The sequence below is a fragment of the Nycticebus coucang genome, chromosome 2, assembly GCF_027406575.1.
Source record: "Nycticebus coucang isolate mNycCou1 chromosome 2, mNycCou1.pri, whole genome shotgun sequence".
NCBI lineage: Eukaryota > Metazoa > Chordata > Mammalia > Primates > Lorisidae > Nycticebus > Nycticebus coucang.
The window spans coordinates 30,387,366-30,394,772 of NC_069781.1; positions in this window are offsets into that span (position 1 = coordinate 30,387,366).

The window sequence follows — 7,407 nt, forward strand, 5'->3', positions numbered from 1 at the left end:
CAAAGAGAGCTCAGGTAACCTGCCTTGAATCATACATGAGTAGGTAGTGGAGCTAGAATTTAAACTTGATTCTATCCAGACCCATGCTCCTGATGAGCCATTTACTCTTTATATGCAGAAGAACGTTCAGAAGTTAACTGGGGGCATTCATGGGGGAAGCTTAGATACTAGATAGTATAATCCTGCTTGGTAAAATTATGTTGATGCATTTGGGGTTTATCTGCACTGAGAACATTCTGAAAAGACCATTCGAATGTCAATTACTTGGAGTAACCGTTTCTGAGCATACTAAAAGAGCTTTCCCACTCTGTTCCTTTTATTATCTCTTTATTTATTGATTGATTGATTTTTGAGACAGAGCCTCAAGCTATCACCCTGGGTAGAGTGCTATGGCATCACAGCTCACAGCAACCTCCAACTCCTGGGATCCAGCGATTCTCCTGCTTCCGCCTCCCAAGTAGCTGGGACTACAGGCGCCCACCACAACGCCTGGCCATTTCTTGGTTGCAGCCATCATTGTTGTTTGGCAGGCCCAGGCTGGATTCGAACCCTTCCAGCTCAGGTGTATGTAGCTGGCGCCTTAGCCACTTGAGCCACGCTGAGCCTATTATCTCTTTAATTGGTTTGATTTTTTTTCATCATGACACTTACCTGAAATGTTACATATATTGGATCTATTTATTCTCTAGCTCCTCTGCAGAATGAGGGGGAAAAACAACGCCTAACAAAGTGTCTGGCTCATAGTAGTAGCTCCATAAATAATTGTTGACTTGAAAGAAGGTCCCAAACCCTTAACATTGGTTACTATAGTTGCATTTCTCTTCCCCCCCCAGCTCCTGTGTGTATCTCTGTCAAAAAGAAATGATTTAGGTTCTTGAGCCTTGCATGGGTTGAATTTATTTTTCATGTTTCATCTAAAATGCCCTAAGTAAAAAAAAAAAAAAGAGAGAGAGAGAGAAAAGAAAAAGAAAAACCTATTGTACTTAAGGGCCAAGAACCTACAAATGTTTCACTTTAAAATGCAAAAAGGTGATCTTTCTCTCCCTGGACATATACCTTATCTATAGCAGAAAGTTCTTTCTATTGCAGAAGGAAGACCATTGGAAATCTGCTTAGACCAACTTGCTTTGAGTCAAAAGTTAATCATTAATGTTTCAACTGCTAAGCCATTTAGTGCTCTATTCACCCAGATGGCTTTTCTGAGCACCCACCTGATGGTTTTAAAAAGATAAACTTTCCAGTAACCAGGCTGAATTGAGCAACTGTGAAAGACAATTGACTGTAGATGAAGAGATTGAAATTTTTGAGATGAATGAATGACTGCTTACCTGGCTAATGTTAAAATGAATGTAACATTTGAAATGAACTGATAAGAGTTGTTTGGGTTTTATCCCTATAATAAAATCTCTCTTTTCTCCCTCCAAAAAGGATTAGGCCTCCTATGAATAGGAGTCACAACAGACTCATCTAAGTCATCAAGCAATATGGCCTTGACCTTCCTTTGCGCTGTTCTAGTCATTTTAAACCCTGGGGGGCCATTGTTTGAGACTTTTCACCTTCTCAGTCATGTCTTTCTGAAGGGTGAGTTTGCCCCATTAGTGGCCGTAAGCCTTCCAAAAGTCAGGAGCGAGAATCCTTACATTCCCCAAAGACAACAGGCTCTTTTGGCAGGCTTCGTCCTCCTTCCCCAAACAGAACCAAGCTCCTATACAAAATTCATAAATTCTTGGCAGGAAAGAAATCCTCCCATTGGAAGGAACAGATGTTCTACGAGTAACTTTTGCCGTGATACTGTTCCTAATATCATAGTTTTAATGCGTGGGGGTGGGGTGGGGTGGGGGATGTTAATTTTTTTATAAGTGTCAACATGTTCAGTTTTTCCATCTCCATCTGTGGCATACACATCACCAACGTTTCTGCTGCCCCTTTTTAAATTTCCAGACAGTAGTTGGGAATTGGAAAGATATTAAAAAGTGGAAAATTCAATTCCACCAATACGTGTATGCTAAAGTACAATAACCTAAAGTCGAACTTGGCATGGTCTACAGACTTCTAACAAGGTAATTATGACCAATTAACAACCAGGGGTCAGTACTGTTAACAGAATTCCTTGACAGTAATCTATTCGTAAACTCCCCCTTCTAAAGCAAACCTCAATCGGGTTTCAAATGCAAGGCCATTTGCACTTCGTTTACACCTCATTAAACTGCCCACCTTATATGCCTGGATCCTGTTGACTGTGCGGAGGGTCAAGGTCAGAGGATGGCGCCCTCCTAGCCTAGGAGTAACTTTTTAGAAAAGTGAGATGACCTCTAGTCCGCGGTGCCGGCGATGGCCGCGTGGGGCGGCTTACGCAGGGGCTAGAGCGCCTGCCGGCTGCGGCAGCCCACGGCACTTTGGGGTTCAAAGTTTTCGTCGCGTGAGCACTCTGGGCTGGATGGGGTGGGGTGTGGAATCCGCAGCGCAGAAGCAGAGAAAAGTAACAGCGTGGGAGGGTTGGGGAGGCAGCCGATCAAGATTCAAATGCGCCCGGGGATCGTTCCGCAGTCCTGGCTCTCGGGCTGTCTTTTCCTTCTCCAGTCTGGTCCGAGCCGAACGAGCCCGCACATGCCCGGTGGGGCCTGGTGCCAGGACCCCACCCCCACCCCACACCACGACCACCCCCGGAAGAGCCGGTCCCTGAAGCCCTGTCTGTGTTCAAGCGGAGGTGTAAGTGGGGGCGCGCGCGCACGCGCAGGGCGGGCGGGTGGCACCCGCTTCGGGGCCGACCTCTGCCGGCCCACAGCAACCCAGCGGGTGTCCCTGCGGGCCCGGCTCCTGCGCGGTCGACTTGGTGCCCGAGAGGCCGGTCCGCTCGCGGCTGGGCCAGCGGCGCCCCGCGCGGTCTACAGCGCCCCCCGCCGGACGGCCGCGCGCAGGACGGCGCAGCTCGCAGGTCCCCTCCTCTTCCTCTCTGTCACTGACTGGCTTCTGGCTCCGGGAACTCTGGTCTTCTAGGCCTTTCTCTAGCTTGTGTGGGTAACACTCCAGGCAAGTTATGTAATAGTGACGTGGGAACGTGCAGTAAAGTGTCTGCTATATAATAAATGCTCACTAACAGGCATTATTAGTATTAGTAGTAGTAGTAGTAGCTGGCTTGGGACGGGACGGGGGTGGTTTCTCCTAAGTCCCTGCCCCCGTGTGGCAGGGTAGTGGTGGGTTTTAGGAGAGGAAGATAGGGAGGGATGGTTATTGCTTTTCCTTTCAGGTGGTGGAGGAACCTAAGCACCCAGCTGGAATCCAGCCTGGTTCTGCCCCTATAACTCCACCTAGGACTGTGGACTCAACTGGCCCCTCTTTCACCTGATAGAAATAGGTTCGAAACAGGAATAATCGCACCCCATTCACAGCATGGCTACAATATAAGATATGCAGAGCTCCTGGTAGGTCCCAGATCACATTCACCTGTAGCACATAGTAGGTATAGGGCAAGACCCCTGTTCCTACACACTGATTTAGGGGCTCTTTTCTTCCGACACGTAACAGGTGCTCTTTGCAAGCCACATCCATCCTCAGCAGGCCAGTCATCCTTAGAGCCTCTTGCAGCCCTGTCTGTGACCAGGCAGCTTAGGCTGCAGGAGGTTTAACTGCTGAGGTCCCTCTTTCTCCTCTCCCCTTAACACTCCCTTCACAGAAGTCTTTGGAGGTAAGAACACACACTCCTCACCTGTGGTGGAATGGAATGTATAGTCAGAGGTCCTGACCCTGGGCGACCCTGCTAGTTCCTGGCTTTCTTTATCTTGCCACCTCTCGTAACTGTCTTTCAAAAATGAGGCAGTAACACCTTCTGGAGTGGATCAGTGTGAGAATAAATAGATACTCCTGTAGTGTATGAAAACAGCAAGCACATAGTAGGTATTTTGCGAATACTAATTTATGATTACTTATTTCAAGCACAAAGCAAATGCCCATTGAATATTTGTTAGATTGGATTGACTTTCTTCATTGGCTAGTTCTACACTTGGAAGAGCTACCATCAGGTATTTTCTCTGTCCTTGGCCTTCTCAATGTCACCTCCTGTGACTTGCCACTCCTGCCTATCTTCTGAAGGATGGTACTCTGCATATAGGAAGAGTGATGGATCTTTCCTGAGTGAAGGACCTAGTGTTACCTATTTCAAATCTCAAGAGTTTACTGGCATAAAAGTCAACGTGGAAATTTCCTATTGTTTTGGTTTTGGTTTTGGAAGTTGTTGTGCCTTTGGGGAGGTGGGTGACAGTGGTGCATTGTTATTTAAAAGTAATCCTGAATTATATTTGTACTTGTCTGACAGTATTTTCTGCCAGCAAACCAAATGTGATCATTCTGGGGCTGTGTGATGAAGTTCCAGCACCAGGTCCCATTTATGACTTCTCTAGCTCTTGAACATGACAAACCTCAGATGAAAATAAAAAGCAAAACAATACCAAAAACCAGTACCCAATATTTATATGGCCTCATCACTTAACAGTGTATGTCTGTGTGCAATATATTCATTTAATTGTTAGCACACCCATTTTCCGGGTGAACCTTAGAGCCTCAGATAGGCAGAGCGATTTAGGACATAGCACTCATTTCCACAAAAGAGAGTTTTCTCTCAGTTCTGTCTCTTGTCCACGCTGTTGGACAAAGATTCTGCTCTCCCAGGCCATGACATGGGACTTGGCATCATCCATCTGAGCAAGTGTTCTTTGAGACTTCTTTAGAAATGATAGGACATGAACTTGACTAATACCAGAGCATTGAACAAATTAGAGAGCTTTCACATATTATGACAAGGCATGCAGCAGCTGTCACTTTACCAAAACTATTCATTATAGGGCCATTTGTTTAAAGTTTGCCCTGGTGGCTTGGTGATGGTGCCTTTTGCTCTCTGACTCACAGAAAGCAAAAATAAGTTACTATCAAGTGATGACCATACTTAGAGGCCAAACTCAAAATGGGGTTTGTCATTCTCAGGTGAATGGCAATTGGCTTCTCTTTTCAAACTGGTAAGTACCAGGCTGTTGAAAATTTAAGATTTTCTGTGTCATACATGTTATTTTAAAAAGTCTATTCACCAATCATTTGCTAAAAAATTACAGTGGGCCAATTGCTGTGCTTGGAAATGCACAAGAGGATATGATACGCTCTCTGATGTCCAGTCTTTCAAAGTCTGGTTGGAGAGGCACCCACTTAAATGTGTCCAGGGGTGGCCTCCTCTGCAAACCCACTGCATGGTGAGCTTCTGAGGACAGGCCGGGGACAGCATGGGTAACAAACATTTGCTGAGAGCTTAAGGGGTGTCAGTTTTGTTTATCTTTAAAAAGAAATCCAACTCTTAGTCTCCTTGATCTTTTCTTGCTTTTCTAGATTTCTTTTATTTCTACTCTAATCTTTATTATTTCTTTCCTTCTGCTGACTTTGGGCTTACTTTGCTTATTTCCCCCTGGTTACTTGAGGCATAAAGTTAGGTTACTTACTTAATATCTTTCTTTTTTAAAAAATTTCAGATTAATATGAGGGTACAGATGATTGGATTGCAGTTTTGCATTTGTTAGGTAGAGCCCAAGTTGTATGTGCCCTCACCCAGGAGGTGTGCCATGTACCCTTATGTTGTGTCCTTTAAAAGGCGAAAGATTTGTACGATATGAAGAGAAAGCAGACTATTGTTGTGCCCTTTAGGTGAGAGCACACCAGTCCTACCCTCTCCTCCCTCCCCACCACCACTTGATTTTAATGGTGTTTTTCTTTTGTGTGGGTGTGTACTAGTTTCATATTCATATGAAGTACATTGGATTCTTGCTTTTCCATTCTTGTGATACTTTACTAAATGGGATGTTCTCCAACTCCATTCAGGTTAATACAAAAGACGTAAAGTTTCCATCTTTTTTAAAGGCTGAATAGTATTCCATGGCACACATATACCACAGTTTATTAGTCCATTCATATGTAGACAGGCACCTGGGTTGCTCCACATCTTGTGAATTGAGCTGCAATAAACATTCTGGTGCAACTGTCCTTAGGGTAAAATTATTATTTTTTTTCTCCTGGGTAGATACTTAGTAATGAGATTTCAGGATCAAATGGAAGGTCTACTTTTAGTTCTTCAAGGATTCTCCATACTTCTTTCCAAAGAGGCTGTATTAGTTTGCAATCCCACTAAGAGTGTAAAAGTGTTCCCTTTTCTCCACACCCTCGCCAACATCTTCAGCTTTGGGACTTTGTGATGTGGGCCATTCTTTTTGAGGTTAGGTGCTATCTCAGGGTGGTTTTGATTTGCATTTCTCTGATGATTAGGGATGATGAGCATGTTTTCATGTGTTTGGTAGCCATCCATCTGTCTTTTTCAGAAAAGATTCTGTTCATATCTCTTGCCCAGTGATAAAGGGGATTGTTTGCTCTTTTTTTTCTTTTAATTTTTTTAATTTAATTTAGTTTTTGTTTATTTATTTTGCAGTTTTGCCAGGGCCAGGTGCCCTCCTCCCTGAGCCACAGGAGCCGCCATGTTTGCTCTTTTTTTTGTTGGTTAATTTGAGTTCCCTATAGATTCTGGTTATCAACCCTTTGTCAGATTTGTGACATACAAATATCTTTTCTCATTCTGAAGGCTGTCTTTTTGCTTTAATTATTGTGTCCTTAGCTATGCAGAAGCTTTTTTTTCTTTATTTTTCTTTCTTTCTTTTTTTTTGAGACAGAGTCTCACTTTTTTGCCCTTGGTAGAGTGCTGTGGTGTCATAGCTCACAGCAACCTCCAAACTCTTCGGCTTAAGTGATTCTCTTGCCTCAGCCTCCTGAGTAGCTGGGACTACAGGAGCCCACCACAATGCCCAGCTATTTTTGGAGACCAGATCTCACTCTGGCTCAGACTGGTCTTGAACCTGTGAGCTCAGGCAGTCCACCCGCCTTGGCCTCCCCAACTGCTAGGATTACAGGTGTGAGCCTGGCCTGCAGAAGCTTTTTGTTTATTTATTTAATTTATTTATTTATTATTGTTAAATCATAGCTGTGTACATTAGTGCAATTAAGGGGTACAATGTGCTGGTTTCATATCCAATCTGAAATATTCTCATCAAACTGTTCAACGTAGCCTTCATGGCATTTTCTTAGTTATTGTATGTAGACATTTGTATTCTGCCTTTAGTAAGTTTCACCTGTACCCATTCTAAGATGCACCGTAGGTGTGGCCCCACCCATTACCCTCCCTCCACCCTAACCTCCCCCCTCCCTTCCCCTTCCTTGGCCCTTTCCTCATAGTCTTGTGCTATAGTTGGGTTATAGCCTTCATGTGAAAGCTATAATTTAGCTTCATAGCAAGGCTGAGTACATTGGATACTTTTTCTTCCATTCCTGAGATACTTTGCTAAGAAGAATATGTTCCAGCTCCATCCATGTAAACATGAAAGAGGT